Source organism: Balaenoptera physalus, assembly GCF_965194825.1.
Source record: "Balaenoptera physalus genome assembly, chromosome: 9".
Classification (NCBI taxonomy): Eukaryota; Metazoa; Chordata; class Mammalia; order Artiodactyla; family Balaenopteridae; genus Balaenoptera; species Balaenoptera physalus.
This window is the reverse complement of record NC_138888.1, coordinates 39,933,163-39,959,595: the sequence shown is the minus strand read 5'-3', so window position 1 is coordinate 39,959,595 and position 26,433 is coordinate 39,933,163. Positions and strand designations below refer to the sequence as shown.

Here is a 26,433-nt window from a genome sequence, read left to right as displayed (position 1 = left end):
CTGTATATTTATACAGTGTAGCAATTCTGCAACCTAAACAATCATATTTTTGGCCCAATCCTCAGGCATGTCTGCCCTGTAGTTACTAGAGAGAAGGGGTTCTTTTTAGGTTACCACAGAAGTTTTTAGTTCTCCACTAGTGCTTTGAGTTTGAAATTTAAGTCCTGTACTTATCGTTTTTGTTTTTGTAAGCTCCCAGGATAGTCAGAAACAGCTAGTCTACTCCATACCCTTTGTAATCATTATTGTCATAAAAACAAAATGCAACAGCCATTTGATATCTGGCTCTTCATCCCACATCAGCACTGAGTAATTATGATGCCATGACACGTCATTACCGGTTTCTCATTTTCCTCCAGGAAGACCATGTTTTCATCAAATATGTTAACGAATCAGTTCCAGAATACCATACTGAGGATCTACTTTGTGTGGTTACTTCTGATGTCCAGTACTAGATCAGTCAGAATCCCTATAGGAAACAGAATTCTCCCCAGATGGTTCAAATGAAGAGATTTCAACAGAGGGCTACCTATGGATGTGTGTATAGGGTGAAGGGATAGTGAGGACCAATAGTTATGTTAGTGATGATAGCACATCAGCAGGAAAACATACCACTCCTAGGACCAAAAGGCCAAGGAGGAAATGAAGTTCCTTAAGCCCATAGAGAGCTAGAATTATGAAAAAGGGACCACCTGGCTGAAGTTTTGAACTTGGAGAGACACAGCTAGTGCTGAATATACCTGCCAAGGCATGGAAGCATCAGGGAAGAAATACTCTGACCTCTCTCTCCTTGAACTCTCCAATCTCCTGCCAGTGCTTCCACTGGCTAAACTTAACTAGAAACCAATCAACAAGAGAAACCAGGAGATGCAGTCCTTGGGGGTCAGCCTCTGGCCACAGAGTTAGGCAAGGGAAGGGAGAAATAGAACTGTGAAGGGGTTCACGGGGGCGGTATGGAGGAGAATGCAAATGGAGAATTAACAGCACAGGTAAATATTTCACATGTCATCACAGTGTATCCTTTTACTAATATTATCTCTTTTCCACAATTTATAAGTAGGAACAGTGAGGGTCAATGTGGCTAAGTAAATTGTTTAAGATCACATAACTAGTAAATGGTCAAGCCAAGGATGAATCCAAGTCTGTCTAGTTCATATTTATACTCCTTCTTCTTCTATACCATATCATGACAAACATTTAGATATGAGCATGGTAATGAAAGGAGATTGAAAGTGATAGAGCCGGAATGGGGGAAAGGGCACAAACAAAACATGCATTTTTGACATTCTTGAAACAAGTAATTTTAAAGACACTTGTTTTCTTAAGAGAACTTATCACAATCTGAGATTACTTCCTTGTTTACAAATTTGTCATCTGTTTCACTTACTAGAATGTAAGGCCCATAAGGACAAGGATTTTGTTTGTCTTGTTTATTGCTGTATTCCTGGTGCCAAAATTAGTACACAACATTTGTAGATTCTCAAAGAATATTTGTTGAATGAAAAAGTAAATAAATGAATAAATGATTGGGTCAGGATATAAGCATATTCCTTTGGAAAATTGGGGGCACAGAATTCTATCCTGGCATATTAAATTTGCAAATAATTGTGAGTGCCATTCAACATTTCCTGAATATTTCCAGGAAAGAGACATCAACTGTATAGGCATCTATTCCCTTGTTTAAATACATTGATAATTATATTTATACCTTTACTAAAGGCAATCAGTTCTGTTTTTATCCCAAATTTTAACCTCTATAATAGCAAAGATAATATCTTTACCACAGAAACCTTTTAAACACTTATTAAGAAACATTATATAATCATTTTTCTCTTATTTAAGATAAAGCCACTGGTTCCTTCAGCTTTTCTGCATGTAACCTAATTTCTAGTTATGTTACCCTTCTGGGTGTCCTCTTCTGTGCACAGCCTAATCTTTCAGTACTTTTCTTAAAATGTTAAAACTTGATAACGTGAACTTAACACAGTATTCCATATGTTGGCTGACTGATCAAGAGCAAAACTGCCTCCCTTGTTTTGGGAAATATATCTCTACTAATTAACCTATAAGTAAAAACTATTGTATCTTCCTTTGTAGCCTCATCCTGTTGTGGATGCAAATTGAACAACCAAGGAACTAAAACCATTGAAGTAAAATCATAAAGTCAGTGGGACTTTGTCATTGCCAGCTTTTCCTACACATTTAAAATTTCAGGTTTAGGATGATGCCACATGGGATCCATCTAAGTGTGCCGTTCTATGAGGCTCACTGGATACCGATCTCAGACTCCAGTCTCTTCAGTGTGAACAGGCTCACCATGGGTATCACCAGAGCCGATTCGCCCTATGTACCTGCACCCACATTTTCTTATGCATTTTTCCTTTTCTCATTTCCTTTTTTTTAAGCTGTCTTTTTGCACAACTTGTCTAATTCTACACTTTACCTAAAACCCAGTGAGATAAATGGAATAAAGGAAAGTCATTGCAATAACCAAGGATATACTCAGACTTGAGAAATATAATGATATTTGAATGAATATGAGAGAATGACAAATGTTTGTGTAAATGTTTGCCCATCTGTGTGACTGGCTGTGAAATCCTATGTTTATCTACAATTAGCGTTATAACATGGGGTTGATAAAATGTATACAAATAACTTTTTTTTTTAAATAAATTTATTTATTCATTTTTGGCTGTGTTGGGTCTTCGTTTCTGTGCGAGGGCTTTCTCTAGTTGCGGTGAGCGGGGGCTACTCTTCATCGCGGTGCGCGGGCCTCTCACTATCGCGGCCTCTCTTGTTGCGGAGCACAGGCTCCAGACGCGCAGGCTCAGTAGTCGTGGCTCACGGGACCAGTTGCTCCGCGGCATGTGGGATCTTCCCAGACCAGGGCTCGAACCCGTGTCCCCTGCATTGGCAGGCAGATTCTCAACCACTGCGCCACCAGGGAAGCCCACAAATAACTTTCTTAAATTAAATAAAACATCAGTTTTTTTAATGGTACCCTTTGTAATATATAACAGCAGTGGCAAGTTATATCAGGCTAATTTACAGCCTGAGATGGAGTCAAGAAACACAGTGGGATGTTTTACCCAATCCTATCCCTTCCTATTTGTCCCTACAGTAGAGTTGATGATTGTTCTCAACTCCCCCTCCTGCCATATGTCTGGCAGTGCATGTGCAGGGGTGGAGTATATTTTCCCACTTCATTCATGCTAGGGTTGACCATGTAAAGTTTTTGGCCAATGCATATGGAATTCTGAGTCAAAGCCTTCAGAGACATCATATATTTCTTCTTACCTTCTTGGCCTTCTGTGAGCTACTATGAGGAGCCCATGGCTTGGGTAGCTCCTGGTCCTAATTAGTATGTGGCACAGACAGAGCCTACCTGCAGCCAACCTGAAGCCTGGGACCAACCCAACCAACCTATATTCTGTAGCAGAGCCAACACAGACAAACAACAGACCTGCAAGAAGAAAAATAAACACTTGTGGCCACAAGGCACTGAACTTTTCTGAGTGGTTTGTTATGCAGCATTATAGTAGCTATAGCTGATTTACATAGTTACATTAAATATGGGGGGAAAATTAATATCAAAAGAAGAGATAAGAAAAAATAAAGTTAAGGGTGATGTCAGGAAAGGAACACAACCTTTTTAAATGTTGATAAAGAAATAGAAATCTTATTAAAAAGAACCACAGTCCCCTTTGCCTTCAATTCCTGGCTTCCTCTCAGACAATGGGTTAAATGAATTGTCATCTTGCCATACTAAAATGTTAGTTTTTAGGGATTTACTAATGTGAGTAGTGAATAAAAGATATCTAGAAGCTAAGGAAGAGTTTACTTTTCTTTAAAAAGAAAGGAAAAGAAAGGGTAAATTAGGGGATGGAAGGTAGGCACAGATTGTCTGTGGTTCAGTTTACATGAATCTCCCTTTCCAGTGAAATCCTGTGTGCATCTCAACTAGGTTTAAATGTTAGAGATCCGTTTATAGAGTACAATATGTCTGCTTTTGATATCCTAATCACGTGCCTTGGAAAAGATAATATGGACTTGGAAAAAACTAAAAGAAAAAGACAATTTTCTTCTCTTGGGGGAAAAAAATGTTTCTAAAACGTGCTGCAAGTGAGTTGAAGCTGTGTTTTAGGTGTCTTTTGCTTCCATTCTGCTATGGGAAGCTGAATGGAAAAACTGATCCACTATTTTTAAAACCAGGGAATTAGAAAGTTACTCTTCAATGCTCTTTTGGGTATATAACTAACTAATGAGAAATAAATCTAGTTACATTCTTTAACTCCTGACACCTCCCAAGAGTGGTGGCTCTAATTCAGCATGACCTGCCGTCGGCTCAGGAAATTTCCACCCTGAGATTTTCCTAGCAGAGTCAAAATCAGTCACAGTCAGAAACAGATAAAGATTGTTTTTATGAGAGTTCTTGAAACTGCATTTAAATTCTGTCTTTAAAAGTTGTAAAGGGCTTGGCTAATGATTTTCCATAGTGTCATTTTTAAACTATTTTGGCATGTCCTATGAACAGTACATACATTTACTTTCAAAAATTAATTAAAAAAAGGCATTATATTTCTTGGAACAGAGTATCTTTGAGAAAGCAAAAATCCATCCCAATACACTGACGTTATCCAGCTTATTAGGGATGACAGACTCAGGCCTGGGTAGACCTCGGCCTGGTAGTAGATTAAGAGTGAAAGAGGAGGGCTTCCGTGGTGGCGCAGGGGTTAAGAATCCGCCTGCCAATGCTGGGGACACGGGTTCAAGCCCTGGTCCGGGGAGATCCCACATGCCGCGGAGCAAATAAGTCCGTGAGCCACAACTATTGAGCCTGTGCTCTAGAGCCCGTGAGCCACAACTACTGAGCTTGTGTGCCACAACTACTGAAGCCCGCATGCCTAGAGCCCTTGCTCTGCAACAAGAGAAGCCACCGCAATGAAGAGTAGCCCCCACTCGCTGCAACTAGAGAAAGCCCACGTGTAGCAACAAAGACCCAACGCATCCAAAAATAAACATAAATAAATGAATTTATTTTAAAAAAGAGAGTGAAAGAAGAATTCGGAACAAGCTGCTTCTCAGGCGAGATGATGATATGATGTGGGTTCCAGGCGGGAATAACTCTGGGTGGGTTTTGGAAATGTCTCCACTCCTTTTCCACAGCTGAGTTAACAGTATATTCTCCAAAGACATTCTTTTTGTGCAGTTCTAGGCCTAGTATAAGGAAAGTTCCAGGATCTATTCATTCTCCTTTCATTTTTTTTTCCCCTGAATTCTATAAGGCAGTTCAAGAAAATTCAGTGAAGCGGCAGAGGAAAGATATTTTGGAGATGCAATTGCAAATGAGGTATAGATTCATAATGGGTCATTTATTAATTACATAGTGAATAGACTAAGAAACAAGGATAAAACTGTCAATTCCCTATCACTGCAATTATGGGGGCAAGGGGGAAGAGGAAAGAGCTTACAGACAAACCAAATTACAATGAAAGAAAAAGAACTCAAATGGATTTATGAAAAAATATAAGGCATATCCAACATTTGGGAGCAAATAATATATTCTGCACACCTCATTTAAAAGTGTAAAATATTATAAATTTAGTTCAAAGACACTAAATTTCAAATAAATTCTTACAATGGACTTGAGGACACGTGGAGGGGGAAGGGTAAGCTGGGACAAAGTGAGAGGGTGGCATGGACGTATATACACTACCAAATGTAAAATAGATAGCTAGTGGGAAGCAGCCGCATAGCACAGGGAGATCAGCTCAGTGCTTTGTGATCACCTAGAGGGGTGGGATAGGGAGGGTGGGAGGGAGACGCAAGAGGGAGGAGGTATGGGGATATATGTATATGTATAGCTGATTCACTTTGTTATAAAGCAGAAACTAACACACCATTGTAAAGCAATTATATCCCAATAAAGATGTTAACAAAAAAATAATGTCCAAAAGGTTTACTGTTAAATAGTCTGAACGGAATCGTTTATATTTTAATAGAGCTATCTTTTGTCAGTTTTTGGAATAGGAGCTAAGTTAAGCAGAATTAGAGTTCAGGCTCCCTTTCCTTCCTTACCTAATTTCTCCAGCTGCACAGCCAATATGGTAACCTTTACCTGGGTTTGGTGCTGATCCTGTAATTAACTCAGAGGTTAGACATTAAACCCATTACAGAAGGGACTGAGTCAACCCTTTCACCATCACCTGCACCTAGCACAGTACCCAGCATGTAGCAAAGACTTCATAAATATTTGCTGTATAAAAAATATGAATGATTGACTGTTGGCCAGGAGTGGAGTATTGGGGTCTGAGGTGCTCAGTGAACGATACCTCTGTACTCTGCTTGGTTCATGAACCAACTGAAAAGTAGGACAAAAGAACAAGACAGATGGAGAACAAAATAATTCATGAAAAGCTGATAAAGTAGCATATGGCTTAAATGTGTGGGCAAATGGATTTCTTAATACTGACCCTCAGAATTAGACAAACATAATCTATACAGGGACAAGCAGTGCTCGACCACCAGACACTTTCTTCCAAAAAGATAATGGGAGTAGAACAGGGCTAGTTTATACATAGCTAGTTTCTTCTAGATTCACCCATTAAATGGAATCTTTTGTCTCCTTAAGGAGGGATAAATAAGGGATGGAGAGAAGCTAAGAGTATCACATTAGTGGGATTCTTCCATGTGGAAGGCAACATTAGGAACACCCAAGAGCCATCTTCCCGCCTGTCAACAGTGAGCACTGTTACAGAGCTGAGTGGTGAGAGGCAGAGGCACTCTTGGTACATAAAGTAGTGTCCATTGGTTACTTTCAGTTTCAGACAGCAAATGTCTTCCAAATGTCGACTTTTTGATAATCTGTAGAAATCATAAAAGTTCACAAATGTGTTGTCTCAGTGTTCGCCTCCACAAACTAGCATTAATCAATCAATCGCTAAATAATTGAATTAAATGTAATTTCCCAAACTGCCCTTTAAGTTCAGAGACAAATTCTGAGCACATCATTGTTCTCAATGGAAGCTTCATGGAGTGAGTCACTTATAGAATCACACATGAATCATGGAAAAAAATCCAAATGCCAACTTAAAATGTTTTGAAGCTATCTGGGGATTTGTGAAACATGTTAGCTATAGGAAGTCCGTTAGTTAATTCTGTATAAACTGGTATTTTAATACCATAAAATACACCCAGGAAAATCTTCAAAACATGCAAATACGGATTTGTATTTCATTTCAAAGAAAAAGAGAACCTCGAGAAAATTAAAATTTAACTGAATTTTAGGGTCAAAAGTCTTAGAAACTATTGAGCAGCACATGTTTCCCATCAGAACCTAACTGAGTATCATCAGCCAAAACTTCACCCCTGAATTGTCAGATGGCTTAAAAGCCATTGAGAACATGGTCAGAATTATTAAACTATACTGAAGGAAAATTTCACCCTATTTCACTTTTTGTAATGGAATTTTTCCTGGTTCTATTTAACTAAAAACTGCTAAAATTTGTCTCAAATAGTGACAAATGATTGAAAGTTGTCAAATGCAATTAAATAAAATGAATGGATGACAAAGTTATGCCTACCTGGGTAACTTAGAAAGTAAATAGGAATGGTTTAAAAGAGGAAGAGAAAAAAGTTAAATAATCAGGTTGAAGTATTGGCATTGAGAGAATTAAGTTCGTCAGAGAAATGTTTTCTTCTTGAATTGAAGCTAAGTCAGTGGAAACTTCTGATAAAAATCACAGATTTGATAAAAATTTATGAGTAACTGTTTCTATTTTTAGCTATATTTCTTATGAAAAATATATACAAAATAATTTAGGCACTTTCAGAGTCCAAATGCTATGAGTTGTGATTTCATATGGGACAATCACAAACAGATATTTCTGAAAGTTTAGACTTTCTCATCCTTGCATTTTTTTCCATGATGCTTTCACAGAAGGAATATAGCTTTTTTAAAATAATAACTTCTTAAAAATGTAAATGCCCTCATCAATTTGCAGTATTATATTATCATATATCATATATTTTTGTCCAATCTTCTTTTACAAGATAATTTTAGGGAAAAATTTTAATGGAGAGACACATAAGTACACATAAGTACAGAAATACATGGAATATTATAGAAATAAAGCTTCTCATTCTTGCATTTCCTTACCTTTTCCATTTCTCTCACCTCTACCTCTTGTTTTCCCAACAGTATACTTATGAATATTTTCCCAGACTCTCCATGTGTGTGTTAATTCAGAAAGTTTCTATGTACTCTAATCTAGAACTTTCACATGCTGTATATCTTCAGTGGATAAACTTCTAACCTGGATGTTCTCCTCACCCCTGTGGTTTAATCCTTATTTTGTACTTCCTGAGATGATATTTTTTTGGGGAAAGCTATATCATCATCTAAAACTCAACAGTTATAAGCAAAACTCTTTGCTTTTCCCTCAGGCTGTCTTCCTCTCCAACTTCAGGCTGCATTCAGGGGCACTGTGTCTGTTTTCAGTCTCTCAATCCAGGAACTTTGAAGTCATCTTCTTTCCTCTATCTTTCCTTCCTCATATCCACTTCACTCAGTTTATCATCAAATAACTAACTTCTTTCCTTTGACATAGTTCTCTGATATGCTATATCTTCTACAGTAGGATGCACAAAAAGAGAGTTGCTTTAGAGTATAAATATTTTTATTCTTATATTTTAACTCCACTAGTATAAAGATCACTCTGAATAGAAACTGAGGTATGACAAGTTTGGTCTCATTACTGTTTACAAAGTTTGAAGGTAGATATACCTACCTGTTGCCAAAATAATCATTCCTACTCTGGATTATCAGCAGCCTGATAAGACTAGAATGTTATATATATATATATATTTTAATTTATAGGTATAAAATTATCAAAGTACACAAAATATTTGAACCCATTCTGCAGCACCTACTTTGATTATGGCCTTAAAGGAGCTCTCTAGGTACCATATTTCTTGTCCTGGTTTCTGGGACTGATTCTGTACTTTGGGGGTAGCACAGTTTCCGATATTGTGAGTAACAAGTTAACTGGCATCCCTGATTCATTACCTGGTGGTCCTATGACACAAATAATGAGATATTAGCCATTCACTCCTTTCTCTAACTTTGCCTCCTCATTGCTTTTACTGCTGCTGGCCAGCAGGAGAGCCAGCCATCTTATGAGATAGCTTCAAATTCAATCTTGTCAGAGGCAGAGGATGAATAAAATGGATAGATTTCAAGATCTCTTCATTCCTAAAAATTTTGCTTAACCATTTATTTATTTTTTAAAAAATTATTTGATAAGTAAGTGCAGTGAGTCTGTGTTGGTGCAGCTATGTGAAAGATATGCATCAAGAAAAATGTCATTACAATAAGTATATGAGAAGATAGCTGTATAAAACTTATACATACCAGTTTTCTTTACATATTCGTAGACTTTGCTTTTCTTTGAATAACATTTCTTTGTCAAGTAATATAAAAACTTCACCAAAATTGTGCCAGATTATTAAACACATCTGTATAATTTAGTTGATTAAAAGATGCACAGATGAGTTAAACTGATCAAAATGCATGGCTATCTTACTAATTGAACTCATTAATCATCTAACAGTGGAATAATCAGTAGTAATTAGCCATCAGCCTCTTTTTCATGGTCATTTTACTAATTAAAATGTTAGCTTAAATTTGGAGCATAGGAAATATAAATTAAAAAGTACTTATTCTAACTACAGATTACAGTGACCCACCCATTCTTGGTTTGCTTGTTATAATTCCTATGAGATGACATACAGGTCATGTGGGTATTTCCATCTTATAGGACGTGAATGTAAAATTACTTATCAAGTAAGTGTTAAATCAAAGAATTAAAAAATACATTTAGATCTTACCGTCATCTCATTTTAAAATATAAAAAGGAAAGATTTTGCTCAACAAAGGAAACCGTTGACAAAGTGAAAAGGCAACCTTCAGAATGGGAGAAAATCTTTGCAAAGCATATATCTAAAAAGGGCTTAATATCCAAAATATATAAAGAACTCATACAACTCAATAGCAAAAAAAAAAAAAAAAAAAATCTGATTAAAAAATGTGTAGAGGAACCAAATAGACATTTTTCAAAAAAAGACATGTAAGTGGCCAACAGGTTCATGAAAAGGTGCTCAACATCACTAATCATCAGGCAAATGCAAATCAAAACTGCAATGAGATATTATCTCACATCTGTTAGAATGACTATCATCAAAGACACAAGAGATAAATGTTGGCAAAGATATGGAGAAAAGTAAACCCTTGTGCACTATTAGTGGAGATAACAATTGGTGTAGCCACTGGGGAAAACAGAATGGGAGTTCCTCAAAAAATTAAAAATAGAACTACAATATGATCCAGCAATCTCACTTCAGGGTATATATCTAAAGAAAATAAAAGCAGATATAAAGAGATATCCGCACTCCCATGTTCATTGCAGCATGATTCACAATAGCCAAAATATGGAAATAACCTAGGTGCCCATCAACAGCTGAGTGTATAAAGAAGATGTGGTGTACATGTGCAATGGAATATTATTCAGCCATGGGAAAGAAGAAATCCTACAATTTGCAACAACAGGGATGAAACTTGAGGGTGTTATGCTAAGCGAAAAAAAACAGACAGAGAAAAATAAATACTGCATGGTATTTTTTAAATATATGGAATCTTTTTTAAAAAAAGTCAAGCTCGTAGAAAGAGAGAATAGAAAAATGGTTGCCAAGCACTGGGGGGTGGGAGATATAGGAAGAGGCTGGTAAAATGATACAAACATTCAGCTAGATGAATAATGTCTGAGGATCTAATGTAAAACATAGGGACTATGGCTTATAACACTGTATTATATAATTGAAATTTGCTAAGAGATTAGAACTTAAGTGTTCTCATTAAAAAAGATAAAAAAGTGAGGTGGTGGATATGTTAATTAACTAGATGTTGGGAATCCTATGTGTATACTATATCAAATCACCACGATGTTACACTTTACATATCTTGTGATTTTACTTTTCAATTATACCTCCAAAAAGCTGGAAAAAATTAAAAAATAAAAGGAACATTTTTATTCAAGCCTAAAAATTACTCCTTATCAGCTGTCATCTCGTTGAAAATCTTAAAATTGCCAAAATAGAATTTCAGCCTATCTCAAGGACTATGGTATCAAGGTAAATAATTTTCTATCTCTAACACAAATCAATGAGTAAAAGGGTGCAATTGAGGGATTGTTGTTCCCCTGTTATCGCTATAGCCGATATGTTTATAAACATATATGAAAAGAGAATAGAGGAGGACAAAGAAGAAAATTCAACTTTGTACTGTTCATTCAGGTCCTTATAGCTATGGGGCCCAGGGATGCGTATAAATGGCGGTTCCAAGGGGTCTTTTACCTTATTTATCTGAAAGTCTCTGATACAAAGAATGCTCATGGACAAACCCCCCAGACAGTTTCCTTAATACCTTCTGCTGTAGGCAAAGCTACACACAAATGCTCATATTAGACAAAGGTCTTATTTTTGTGGAGAATTCCACAGACTCCATGGACACCCCATTCCAGTGTTTAACAACCATCATGAAGCTCTGCCTTATTCTATAAGGTCATTCTTTCTCCCTGCTCTGTGCTCTTATTACTGAGAACATCTGGTCCCCATTCCTAATTTAATGATATTTCCTGCTCCAGAGTTCCTTTTAAAATCACCCTCAAATTCTCTTCTTTAGGCTAAATTCCAGGTCCACTCACCCTTCTTTAGAGTCTTAGGTGCCAAGCCTTTAAGTACCTTGCCCTCCTCTGAACCCATAAAGGGCCACTCTCCTCCAGCCCAGAACAGGACCCTGTGCCCTGTGCTGACAGAAGCAGCATTTCCCACTTGACCCCTGCCGAGCATTCACACGACCACCCTTCCACATCTCCGCTCATTCACTGCAGTTCTCAAACTGGTTCAAGGAAGAGGCACTGTTTTATCTCAGGGAAGAGACACTCTTTCCATCAACTTGCTTTCCCTCTCTGTCCCCAGGGGAAAGAGCAGAGAAGACTGAGCTTTGGGAGTCAAGTGGCAGACAGCTGTGGTTTCAGCTTCCAGCGTCACACAACTCTAGAGGGACCGGAAGGTCAAGGGAAGCATGTAGAACCGCAGGCTGTTCACGTGGATCGGAGGAGGAGATGACCAACCCCTAATAAAACACTGTCTGCCGGACGTGCCATTGGGACTGGCATGCTAATTGAAAACAGCAGGCTTGGGGCTGCCGCTCTTTGACTTTAGCACTCAGCTTGGAATAACTTTTCCTTCCACAGCAAAAGCAGTACTCAGCCAGGAAAGCAAGCAGTACTGTTATTAAAAAAAAAAAAAAAAAAAAAAAAAGATTCAGACAAACCATCATCACTGCTCCAGTAGAAGATAAAGAAATATTTCTTTATTTCTCTTTATTTACTTTTTCAGGAAGTTCATATCTTGTTTATTTCCTTTCAACTAGGCCACAGCTTGACACTGCTGTACACAATGTTTTATCTTAGGGTAGAGAATATCTATTAATCCAATTAATCTTTCAATAAAATTAGTGCCCTGTTATTTTTATTTTAACTATTTATTTTTTCTAAATCAAAATAACACAGGCATATAGGTTAACAGTTCTATATTATTTTTATTGAATGGAGGTACACTGTCTACCTCAACGCAAACCAGTTTTCCTTTCCCAGAAGTACCTTCTTTGTATTCTTATGGCTATTTCCTTTGCTACTTATCTCTGTTTCTTTAAATAACACATCTAGTGTTAATTTCGTTTTTTTAATTTTAGACATTATATACTGACTTTCTACTATGGAAAAAGAAAATTTAACTTGTGTCACTACATTTTCCTTATTCACTTTCTGTTTCCTCAGCCTTTCAATGTAGCTGTATCATAACTTCGGTTAATTAAATAATAAGTAGTATTCACATTATTATGAATAGCATATACATGTATAATGGTGTTTACAAATAAACTATATAGGAAAATGCAATTACTTTTCACCATTTGCATAACTTTCTATTTCCCTAGAGTGTAAATTTTTTCTTATTTTTCATTTGTTTAGTTTTCTATGTACTTATCACTAATTCATTCTCAAACTCTCTCCCAGTCACCTATGTCTGCTTTTTAAATGTTCAAATACATCAAGTGTTTTATCAATTTATTTTGTGGATACATCCCTCTTGTAGATTTTTGATCTGCCCTAGTCTGGCCTGGTTTCCCAGTCCACGGCTGTGATCGTGGTCTTTCTCTTCACCATTATCCTGGGGAGTCCCTTTGTTTCCCTTTTGACTGGATCTGCTGTTTTCTGGATTCCATCCCTTCCCCTTTATGGGTTTATCCCCTCATTTTGGTGCAGACGTCTTCTCAATAACTTCCTGAGAAGGTATACATGAAGGACATTTTTGATATCTTTCAAGTTTGAAAACATCTTCATGCTCTCACATCTAATAAATTGATAATTTGTTTGCATATGGAATTCCAGGTTGATTAACATAGTCACTCAGAATTTCAAAGGCTTTACTCCATTGTCATCTAGTTTCTAGTGTTGCAGTGAAGAGTTCTCAGCCATTGTGATTCTGGATCCTTTTTTTTTTTTTTTTGTAATCTATTTTGTTTTCTTTCTGGATGCTTATAGGATCTCCTTTTTGTTCTTAATGTTTTGAATTTCACAATGGTGTGTTTTGGTGGAGCCAGGTATCAGCACTATTCTGGGTTCTTTTTGGGGCCTTTCAATTTTGAAAAATTATCTTGAATTATTTATTTTATGATCTCTTCCACTTGATTTTCTGTTTTTTTCTTTTCTTAAGTGTTGTTTTTCAAATATTGAAACTTCTGGATCAATATTCCAATTATCTTTTCTTTTTTCCCTTTATTCTATTTCTTTTATCTTTCTACATACTTCCTGGGTCTTTTTTTTCCCCTCTCATCTTTATCTTTCATTCATTCTATTGGATTTTAAATTTCTACAAACATATCTTTTAGTTTCAGAAACTTTTTTTGTTTTTATTCCGTTTTTAGGATAATTTTAGGGTAGGAAATTTCTATTAATCCATTTGCTATTTGATAGTCCCCTATTCTTATTTGATAAATGCTACATATTCTCATATCTCTTACAACAGTAATTATTCTCTCTTTTTAAAAAACTTTTCTTCTCCCTGTAAAGACTCTGGATATCCAAGTTGCTTTTATCCCATTTCTTTTGGAATATTTATGCCTTTTATGCTAGCAGATTTCTTCAAATGTTGACAATCATTTACTGTCTCCTACTAAACAGTTAAGGTTGTGACACAAATAAACTGATTCTAAACTTAGTTCTCCCTGTGCACTTTACTCTTTGTGTGATCTGACTAAGCCATTTCATTGGGGGAAGGCTGTATATGTATGGGGCTTTTCTCTTAGGCTGATCAAACTCCCAAGAAAGTATTTCTACAATCTTCTGCTTGGGAGGTAATAGTCTGCCTCCTAGTATTCTGGAAGCCATGTAGCAGAAGAAAACTGGTGCCTCAACATTCAGTTTAAAAACTTACATTGAATTCTTCTATCTGTAATGATCCCTAAATCTCAGCTCTTCTTGATATCTCCCAAAGAATTTCTGCTTTATCTTTTCCAGAGGAAAAATAACGAGTGGGAGAAGCATAGTTGCATGGAATTAAAGAGAGGATCTAGGAAGTCTAATAGTTTCCTAAACAAACCTTTAAACATTCTTTTCAGCTCCACCTTCAATTCACTTTCACAGGTACCCAATATCACTTTACTGAGTCATCTGAGGCATTACAGTGTAAATTGAGTTGCTTTTTGTTTTCCCCACTATTGTCTTAAAAATCTGTTTTCTCAGCCTAAAGATGTCAATTACCACTTACTCTGCTTTTGAGCTTACCAAGTTTTCTTACTCACATATCATTTCCATTTATTTTTGACCTTGTAGATTTCATTTAGTAAGGTTTATTTTGTTATTTTAGTAAGTTTTTAAATGACTGAAGAAACGTTTATATGTTTAATATGCCACCTTTAGCTGGAAACCACCATTCATTCTTTTACTTGTAAATGTAAAGAAATGTAAAGTCACATGGAAATAATCATGCAGAGATATCCATCCACAGAACTTTATATTTCCTATTGCATTACATCTACTAGATTCACAGATTTGTATTATCTCATTGAGTTTTGTTGAAATTTGAGCTGGTAATCTCTTCCTGTAGACAGAAGTAGTTTCGGATTCTAGCCTTGCAATTTACTAGACAGTTGGCTTTAGACAAATAACCTAACCTCCTTAAGTTTCAATCTTATCTCTAAAGTGGGGATAAAATAATTTCTTTATATGACTGTTGAAAGAACAGATGCATTGTATGCAAAGTGCCTGGGATGTGGTCATTATTATTACTTTATGAATTTCCAAAAATTATTCCTCTGAACTATTGCTTAATCTAAAATATTTATAATGTTTAGTTATCTCTGTTTACTATGTTTTTAGCTATAGCTATGACTTGATCAAAGTCAAACTTCCAATGGATATTGATTGTAAGTGATTTATTCTGATCTCAAAATTTTGAGACAGAAATATACATTATGGTAGTTGTTTTACAGTTGCCATGTTCCTGATCTTAGCAGAAAAGCTTTCAGTTTTTCACTGTTGACTATGATGTTTGCTGTGGAGTTTTCATATATAGTCTCTATTTTGTTGAGGTAATGTTCTTCTATTCCTAGTTTGTTGAGTGTTTTATTATGAAAAGGTGTTGAATTTTGTCAAACACCTTTTCTGGATCTATTGAGATTATCATGTGATTTTTATCCTTCACTCTTGTTAATGTGGTATATTACATTGATTGATTTTTGTATATTGAACTATCTTTGCATCCCAAGGGAAAAAAATCTCACTTGATCATGGTTTATGATGCTTTTAATGTGCTATTGAATTTGGTTTGCTACTATTTTGTTAAGGATTTTTCCATCTGTTATCATCAGGGATATTGGTCTGTAGTTTTCTTTTCTTGTAACGTCTTTGGCTTTGGCATCAGAGTAATGCTGGCCTTATAAAAATGAGTTTGGAAGTGTTCTCTCCTCTTCAATTATTTGGAAGGATTTGAGAATGATTGACATTAATTCTTCTCTAATTATTTTGTAGAATTGTCTAGTGAAGCCATCTGGTCCTGGACTTTTACTGTTGGGAGACTTTTTATTGTGATTCAATCTCCTTACAAGTTATAGGTCTGTACAGATTTTCTACTTCTTCATGATTCAGTCTTGGTAGTTTGCATGTTTCTAGAAATGTATCCATTTCTTCTAGCTTATCCAATTTGTTGACATTTAATTGTTCATAGTAGTGTCTTATAATATTTTTAATTTCTGTTTCATCAATTGTAATGTGTTTTCTTTCATTTCTGGTTTGATGATTTGAGACTTTTCTCTCTTTTTCTTAATTAATCTAATTATTTGTCAATTTCATGGATCTTCACAAACAACTTACTCTTAGTTTGATTGACTTTTCCTATTTTTTTACTAATCTCTGTTTTGTTTATTTATTCTCTAATCTTTATTATTTCCTTCTGCTAACTTTGGGCTTTGTTTGTTCTTCTTTTTCTAGTTTCTTGAGGTGTATTTGAGGTCATCCCTTCTTAATACAGGTATTTACCACCATAAACTTCCCTCTTATTATTGCTCTAGCTGCATCCCATAAGTTTTATTATGTTATATTTTTGTTTGTCTTAAGATATTTTTTAACTTCTCTTTTGATTGCTTCCTTAACTCATTGGTTGTCAGGAGTGTGCTGTTTAATTTCCACATATCTGTGAGTTTTCCAGTTTTCCTTCTGCTATTGATTTCTAGTTACATTTTCTTATGGTTAGAAAACATACTTGGTATGATTTCAAACTTCCTAAATTTGTAAAGACTTGTTTTGTGACCTAACAAGTGATCTATCCTGGATAATGTTCCTGGAAAAGAATAAGTATTCTGCTGTTGTTGGGTGGGGTGTTTTGTATATGTCTGTTAGGTCCATTGGTCTATACCGTTGTTCAAGTTTTCTCTTTCCATATTGATCTCCATCTGGTTGCTCTATCCATTATTGAAAGTGGGGTATTGAAACCTCCTACTATTATTGTGTTGCTATCTGTTTCTATCTTCAGTTCTGTCATTGTTTGCTTCCTAAATTTGAGTGCTGTGATGTTTGATGCATGTATATTTGTAATTGCTCTCTCCGAAGTGAATTGATCCTTTTTTCACTATGTAATGTCCTTCTTTGTCTCCTGTGACAATTTCTGACTTGAAGTCTATTTTTCTATCTCTTTGTGGTTGTTACCATTTTGTCCAAGTATTATTTTCCTGAGATTTTAGCATCTTTATGATGATTATCTTAAATTGCCAGGTAATTTATATTCTTTCAATTCTTTAGGGTCAGTACCTGGAGATTTATTTTGTTCCCTTGGTTGGGCCATGTTTTTCTGTTTCTTCATGTGACTGGTTATTTTGTGTTGTAATCTGCACATTGAAAACAACATCCACTTCTCCCAGTCTTTATGGACTAGCTTCATGCAGAGGAGACCTTCACTCATTAGCCTGAATAGAGATTCTGGGGGCCTCTCAAACCTTTTCTGTGGACGTATCATCGCTGGGCTTGTGCATATAAATTTCCAATCAGAGAGGTTTTGCAGGCTCTTTCTTCAAGGGTTCATAATCTCTTTTTCCCTCTGGTGTCTGTTTGTGGTACTGCAGGTTCTCTGGAGCTGCCATAAGCCACCTAGCTCTTTTTTTGTTCTCAAAGACCCCCAGGCATCTAGAGTGTCCCAGGTCCTGTCAGCACTCCAAGTCAAATGAGATGAAAACCAATTCCTCTGGCATGTCCCCCACCCCCAAAAGAAGCCAGCCATTGGACACATGATTCAACTCTTTCCCTCTCCAGGGAGAAGCCAGGAGTTGGGGGTTTTCTCCCTTTTGCTCTATTCTGAGACAGGAGGAGTGTCAATGCTAGTTCAAACTTTCACCTTTGTTCTTAGCAGCCCCCAACCTGGAGTTCTTTCCTGTCAGTGTTTATATTCAAGCAAGAAAGAAACCAATTCCTCTGTTAGCCCCCCACAAAAGTCAGAATGTTATATGTATATTCCAGTCTTTTGTCCCTCCTTCCCCCCTCCCTGGAGATTCCAGGAGTTGGGAATTTCCTTCGGATCATGCTGCAGTGTGCTGCATTGTGCTGGTGGGAGGGATTCTGATGAGTGAATGCTATGAATTTTTCTACCAGCTTTGATGCAGCTGATTTCAGGCTTGCCTGTGGTGAAGCAGCCTATTAATTGGTGTCTGGATTTCTCACAAAGGGAATTGATCTTGTACCATTGTTGATATCTCCATGGGGAAAGGAGGGTTTGAGGCTTCTTATTCTGCCATTTTGCTGATGTTTCCATTCAAAGCATTAATAATTCTATAAATAATAACAAAAGTTCTCTAAAACGTCAAACAGTTATTAGATACAGGTATGTTATTAAAGAATGTTTTTGGTAGCGCCAACTCCCAATCTTCCTTTCCTACCTTTCTCTTCTCTAGTTCACACTGTACTTGAACTGGAGGTTTGGATTGCAAAGAGAAGTTCTAAAGGAAGGGGGCCTCACAAGGAAATTTTACCTGAGGTTCTACAGATATTTTTAGAGTATCTGAAATAAGTCTCCCATGAAGTAAGTTTCTAACATTTCACATCTTTTCTTTCCTTCATCACTCAGCCTTGAAGTTGGAAAACCATATTTCATATTACTAGTTTTACAGAATGAGTGTCAGAAGTTCATGTCATAAGTAGTCCAAATCACCTCAATTCCCCTTGCCTCTTTTTCAGATCTCTTTTGCATGGAGAGATGAGTCCCAGCTGCAGATATTTTATTAGCTGTCAACTTTCCATTGACCAATGGTTCATTTTCTCATTTAAAATAAATCACTTCCACTCTGCTACACAGTAGGAAACTTCCTGGTGCATTTCTAGCATAACTGAAAATAGTTTGATGTTCTCAGCTTCTCCCTGAATAGTCGAATGAAGATATTGGAGAACCTGCAATGTCTGTGTGCTGAACATGGGATCATCTAACAGTTTGCCAGCTTGCCAGAGAGACAAAGAGAAGCAAAATGCAGCTGAAGGAGAAATTTTTTTTTTTGGGTGACAATTTTATTTCAAGTGATCTGGATTATCTCTCTATGTACATTCTTATGCATCTGGTGCAGCTCACACCCTTCTACCCTCTGCTTATTCCTTAGATGGATCTAACATAGCAAATTTTTCCCTAGGTTCAGAGTCAGAGGGAGAGGATGGCCCCCAGGTAGAGTTGAAGCTAGTAGAGGTGACACTGGGGACGCTGGATCTTCATGAATTTGAGGTATTGCCCAAGCAGAGGAGGAGAAAAAGGAATAAGAGGGAGAAAAACCGAGACCTGGAGGCTGGGGTGCAAATGACTCTTTCCCAGCAACCTCAAGAAGATGAGGCCTTTTCACAGTCAGCCCCTTTGGGGCCTTCCCCAGATGAGGCCAAGTCCCCTGGTCAGCCAGAGCTCTGGGACGTGCTTCCGGCTGCTTGCTGAGCTGGAGATACGGGGATGCTGAAGCACGGGCTAGCTACCAGCCCCCTAGACCCTGGAGTTCTGTCTCTGCTCAGTGCCCCCTTGGGCTCTGGTGGCTTCACCATCCTGTGCACAGCAGCTGCAGCTGGGAGAGGCTCAGTGGTTGGCCTCAGAGGCAGGGGCAGACCCCTGTGCAGTAAGTAAGGGTCTTCATGCCGACCCCTTCTGGGGTACACGGACGATGATCTTGGCACTGGCTACTTGACAGTATTTCCCTTGGTCTGCTTGGGTGATGTTGGGAGGAGCAGGAGGCAAGCTGAACCCACTTTTGGGTTTTCGCACCTAGGGACTCCTGGACCTGGCCACCATGCACAGTTGCAGCTGACAAGTCAGCACGTAATGAGTTCCGGAGATTCATGGAGAAGAATCCAGATGCTTATGATTACAGCAAAGCTCAGGTCAGCTTATACCTTCCCGGAAGTCCTCCAGGTGCCAGGGCCACTGACAGCAGAAATGGAGGCACGGCAGGCCACTCAGAAAAGGGAGCAAAAGGCCAAACGGAAAGATGAGCACACCTGGATCACACATTCCCGTCCCAAAGACTGAGCTCAGCTATATATGCATGCATGTATGTATGTACCACAGAATATCAATAATAAGTTGTTCATAAATATGCTGGAAACCATTTTTCTTAATTTTCTCCCTCCGGAATAGAGTATGTTAACATACTAGACATTCCATCGTCTTAGATCTCTTGTTTGTCTTATCTCCATTTCTGAAATAATTTATTTACCAGGCACAGTGATAAGGACTGATAAAACACAGAAGAGAAAAAGTAAACAATATGCAACTAGTTAATTTAAAATGCTTCTACTCAAATAACTTTCCTTAGAGGAATTAGCAAACTTAGTCTAGTGGGGCATAATGTTATTGGTGTGTATATTTGGCTCTTTGGCCATAACGCTTTTGGTGCAAAATTTTCCTAATACTAATTTTAGGAATACTATCAGTAAGCAAATAATCTTCAAGTAACATTTATTGAGCCCTTAATCTGTCCCAGGCACTGTTCTAAGTGCTTAACACATATTGCCTACCTGCACTGACCGTTACAGAGAGGAAGATGTTAAGTAACCTCCTAAAAGTCACACAGCCAGATTGTGGCAGGTCTGGAATTGAAATCCACTCTGTCTGACTACAAAGTCTATACTCAAAAACATTATCTTATTCTGCCCTCATTCTTGGTGTTCAATGAGTTATTACTCATTAAGCACAACCTGCTTTCCCTATAGCCTTAAACAATGAAGGGCTGGAATAGGAAAGAGCTAAATTGTAATAACAACATCCTACTCTGTTTTATGGTAAAGCAAACCAGTCACCACAAAAAAAGAAAATTATATATATATATATGTATATATATGTATATATATATATGCATGTGTATTTCACTGTGAATCTCTAAAAAGTCTCATTTTTTGTCACTTTGCTTGCTGTCTAAAGACTGAACTGAGTGCCCTGTACCTCCTTAGACCTCCATCCAGGAAAGGATAGAAAGTTTATATACTTTTTTTTCTTTCCTAAATGGCAAAAAGCCCAGACTTTTTGTTACCATTCCATGGTAAACATTTGTCTCTCCAGTCACCCAGATTCATGATTCATTTGTTAGCGGCTTAGCGGGCACATTTTGGCCAGCAGCCTGCCATGTGCCCATGTCGGGCTTTGAGTGAGTTCTGTACAGAGGAAGTCTCTTTTTGACCATACAAGAGCATGTGCATGGGATTTCAACCAGAAGCAGCTTAGCAATGAGATAGGTATGCAGCACAGGAAGGGCCTAAGGAGGCACCTCGCCCACGAGTTACCATGGGAGCTACACTGAGCTCTGAGCATCGTTGGCTGTGAACCGCTGTTGCAAAGCAGAAGCACTGTAGCTGCACTGTTCTATCGTGCCTCTCTATGTGTTGGATAGGACAGACATGTGGCTGCTTTAAGATGCCATCACTGCTTGGAACACACGCGAAGCAAGTTTGCGATCTCTACACCACATTACCGCTGTGTACTTACCTTTTGTCATCGTGATTCACCATGTTCTCTTGAGCTTTGTAGCCTTGCTATTTACAACAGCCTCATCATTTAAAAATAAGGTGAGCCTTCCATTAACACTGAATCTAAAAATCTGCATAAAACATGTGCCCGGCTGTCCTCCACCCTACCCTTACCACGCTTGTTGGAACTCAAGCTCTCACCTCCAAGGGAGCCATTGTGCAAAACAACAACTGGATGAAACTTGGAAAACAATGTAAATATAGGGAAAGTGAAGAGGCTATAAAGGATCAAAACCACACCTTTTCTCTTTTACTTTGTATGTTTCTTATTTCATTCATTCCTTCAATGAGTAATTATTGAGTGCCTTCTACATGGAAGGCACTGCAGTAGGGACAAGAGGGGAGGGAGATCATTTTGAGGCACAAAGTCCTTTGGGAGGTAGGCTGGTCCTGGGTAGTGTGCCAATAAGCATAGTTTAAAACAGGAAGTGAGTATAGCACACACCAAAAACTGAGCAGCAGGCAAAATTCAGGTGACAGATGAAAGAATATAAAAGATTCCTAATCAACATTGTCTATGACAATATTTTATTCATAGCCAGCCCTAAAGGAAAGAAGTAAATGTGTGTTCTCTGCCTCCTTCCTCCCTGAAAGAGCTCTGTCTCAAATATAATAACCACAGTTCAACTTAATTATGCATTCAGTGGGTTTCAGGTGGAGAGGGGTTATAATTTGAAATATTTTTCTGTGAGAAATTATGTTTAAGAGCCAAACCATTTGCAAGCAAATTTTGAGGGCTGTGTGTATCTACATGGAATCATGTTTTTTCCCTTTCCCAGGACTTAATTTGTTATATAACTGTGTTTCTAACTATATAATTATATAGAGTTTAACTACCTATGTAAAAGCAGGCAGAATATGTAGTAAAATTTCTTTTGTCACAGTTAAAAGTTCAAGATATATTTATGGCCAGTATCTTTCCACCTATAGTAGACATAAACTGGTTTTCTTTGGCGTTTCTAAGTATGAGACGTTTTTTATCCCAAATATTCACTAATAATATATTAATCATACATCTAAAGTGTTTTCCTCTTGAGTTTAAATTTGTGGTAGAATTCTTCTACAAACTTAAAAAACTTAGAAGTCATCTAATCCTTCTTTGGGTGAAAATTTCAAAGCAGGCAGGGAAAGGAATAATATTTTTTAACTCTGTACCAAGATCATTCTAATACTACATACTTAAATTCTTGTGGGTAATTTTAATGGATTTGCTGAGAGATCAGCTTAACTACTTGAGGAGGAGAATTGTCAATAAGGTAGCTGTGTTATGACACAGGTATATTCCTGTTTCATTCTTTGCCTTCGCCAAAATTTCTCAGACCCAAACACTTTATCAGATTTAATTGCTTTTTAGAAATTAAATTTAAAGACTTCAATCAGGAGACTTCATCCTTAGTTTTTATGGGACCTGAATCTAAAGAGATAAATCAAGAGTGGTTGTTCAAATCTGAATTAATATTGTTGAGATTCCACTGGCAACACAACTGCTGATTTGGAATATCTGTCGTGACTTTAGTCATGAAGATTGAATGCAAAATATTATAACATTTCGTTAAACATTACAGAGTTAATTTTGGGCCACTATTTTGGTTCCCATTTGTATTCTTCTGGACATACATTTAATAGCAGAGTAAATATCCAGTATGACCGACATTCTGAGAAAAAGAAGTAACTGAGAGGTTTTTCAAGTTTTATGAATAGAAAAATCTCAAGAGAACCAAAATATCCCAGAAATGTTAACATATTAAGGTAGAAATGCCCCCCTCAACTTGTCTGTGCTGCACTGAGAGGTACTTCATAGAACAGCATCAATCAGAGAAGGGTGAATCTTGGCTCTGCCACCTCATAACTCAGAACTTGTGTTTTCATGCAAATTGCTTAAAGATTCTGGGCCTTGATTTCCACATGTGTAATAGAGAGAAATAAATGGTACTATATAGAGTTGTTGTGAGGATTAAATGAGATCCTGAACAAAAAGCATCCAAGAAAGTGGCTGGGAGATAGCAGCTTTTCAATAAATGGTAGCTGTGTAGCTCCATATACCAGGAAAAAAATACTGAGCAATAATGAGCAAGTCAATCACCACAGCCTTGGGAATCCTGGGTCTGAGTCCTAAAGAACTTATGAAATTTAAAAAGCATGGTCTTTTTTCACCCAGAAGGTTGGAGTAAAGAGGTTTACTCAATAGCAATAGCCACAGAGATTGAATTGAAACATAAGCAACCCTTCCATTAAAAAAGTAGGACGAAAATGTGCTTCACAGTTCTAACACAGAACTCTGCCTAAGTAACTCAATCTACTTCTGCCTTTGCCATTTGGAGGAAAACAAACAGTAAGTCTGTGGGAAAAAAAAAGAAAAGCATGGTCTTTTCATTGACCAGTGTGTGTGTGTGTGTGTGTGTGTGTGTGTGTGTGTGTGTCAGATTGAGGGTGGGGTGGGGTGTGTGTATAGGGAATACATGTTTATGATGGATGAGAGCTTTAAGTCCAATTTTCTATTTTCTTTCACTCAACAGGCAAAAAGAGTCTCATGTGCTCAACTTCTTCCGTCTTAGTACTTATTTGAAGCATTAAGGCTATTTTCTCTAAGTGTACATGATTGGTAATGGGAGTTAATCATGTTAACTAGACTCTGCACGTGCTGGCTAATTCTTTACCCTTCTTTGGTCTAGAAATGTCTTGACTTTATTAAAAATCTAGTTCTTTAAGAAGGCACTAGGGCTTCCCTGGTGGCGCAGTGGTTGAGAATCTGCCTGCCAATGCAGAGGACACAGGTTCGAGCCCTGGTCTGGGAAGATCCCACATGCCGCGGAGCAACTGGGCCCGTGAGCCACGACTGCTGAGCCTGCGCGTCTGGAGCCTGTGCTCCGCAACAGGAGAGGCCGCGACACTGAGAGGTCCGCGCATCGCGATGAGGAGTGGCCCCCACTTGCCACAACTAGAGAAAGCCCTCGCACAAAAAAGAAGACCCAACACAGGCAAGAATAAATAAATAAATAAATAATTAAAAAAAAAAAACTGTCAGCCTCAGCTATTAAAAAAAAAAGAAGGCACTGAGAATTTACATTGTTGGAAATTTCAGGAAAACTACTGGGCTTCATTTTTAGGGATTGTCATGCACATTATCTGTGCAGACTTTTGGACACCCTTCTGCACACAAGCCCAGTCCTAACTGTGGCTTCTCTGTTGTTTCCATGGTCCATGTCTGGTAAATGTGGGGCTGTGCTATTTAATCAACAGCCTAGATGACTTTATTCTTTAGTTATATGATGTAACCTTTTTGGAAAACTATTTAGCAAAATGTGCTATAAGCCCTGCTGATACCTAAATACTCATATCCAGTTAAAATTCAATAGTTTATAATTTACCCACAGAAAAATAATTTAAAGAAAAACAACATACACAAGCAATGTGAATGAAGAAATTCACTGCAGTGTTATTAATAGTTACATTGGAGGTGACTTAATTGTTCAACAAGAGGGAAATGGCTGAATAAATATCAAAGCAAGTCAATGAAATACTATGCAGTTGCTAAAGTAGTCATTATGAACATTATGTAATAACATGAAAATGTCATGATATAATGTTAATTAAATAAAACATAACAAAGATCATATTACCTCATCATTACAACTTCAGAAAATATGTAAGCATGAATAAGTACTAGGAGTAAAAACTGCATAGTGTGTACTGTAATGGTAGAAATTGTGGATGTTCTTCATTTCTTTTTCTACTTTCTATATTGTCATAACTTGGCTTGTACAACAGAAACAAGTTTTGAGTAAGTGATAAATAATTGAACATGATCTACAAAATTCACAACACTATTCAAAATATGTTCAGGTATAACTTTGTAGATCAAGGTTTAACTTGTACTATTTAAATTAATAATTATATGGATAGTTCAATACATGTAGTCACTTTTGTTTTTCAGTTGGTACATTTAGAAAAAACAGAGGCTAAAGGTAGTGAATCAGAAGTAGAAGACATAAAATGTTGCCTCAACTATGCCACTAACAGACCGTTTAACCTGAAACAGTTTCTTCCCCTGAAACTGAATTTTCTCACTTGTAAAACTCAGGAATTGGACTAGAACATTTTTTAGGTAACTTTCCTATCTAAAGTTCTGTGATACTGAGCTTATAGTCCTTTATTCAAACCCTATCTAATGTTTACCGCCTCTAGTCAGGCACTATCTTGCATGCTAATAATATTTATTACTGTTATTGTATTTATTTAGAACACCTGCTGAAAATGTGACTTAATTAAATCCCAAATGACTGTAAGTCTTATCCACTATTTCTTCCCAAATCCCTATCAAACCTAGGAATTTTATCGTTGGAGTTGCACAGGATAAAAATTGTATATACATGATCACTCTATCTGAAAAGAAAAGATAAAGTATCAGTAGCTTCTTCATACATGCTTCTTCTTTCTAAACTTCTTCAAGATAAAAAAACATTTTATGACCAATTTAAATTTTGCAGTTTAGTTAGAAGATCATAGAATGATGAAACAAAGTTTTCCGTAAAATTATGACTAGATCAGGTGCAATTTTCTTGTTAATTGTAACAGGTAACTATAAATAATTTAAAAGTTGGTAAGATAGAATCAGGAGTGAAGAAATCAATTTGCTTATGAATATAAAACAAAAGACTGAGGATATTTAAAAATAAGTTCCAGCAAGAAACTTCAAAGAATCTGTAAAACAAAATATAATACATTTTAATTCTTACCACCTTAGAACTAACTGGAATCATCACAAATAAGCTTCAAAGTTAGG

At 37.1% G+C, this 26,433-nt stretch overlaps 1 long non-coding RNA gene across 4 annotated transcripts in view; it reads right to left on the bottom strand.

Annotated features, from left to right (window-relative positions):
- LOC309666931 overlaps positions 1 to 26,433 on the bottom strand; it is a 281,226-nt gene that overhangs the window by 59,907 nt on the left and 194,886 nt on the right. The window contains exon 6 of one of the 4 annotated variants that reach the window (XR_014267362.1): positions 12,788 to 26,351. The exons of the other annotated variants lie outside the window; for them this stretch is intronic. This is a non-coding gene — a long non-coding RNA (uncharacterized lncRNA). Of the gene's footprint in view, positions 1 to 12,787; positions 26,352 to 26,433 lie in introns of those variants that run through there. 4 annotated transcript variants of the gene reach the window in all.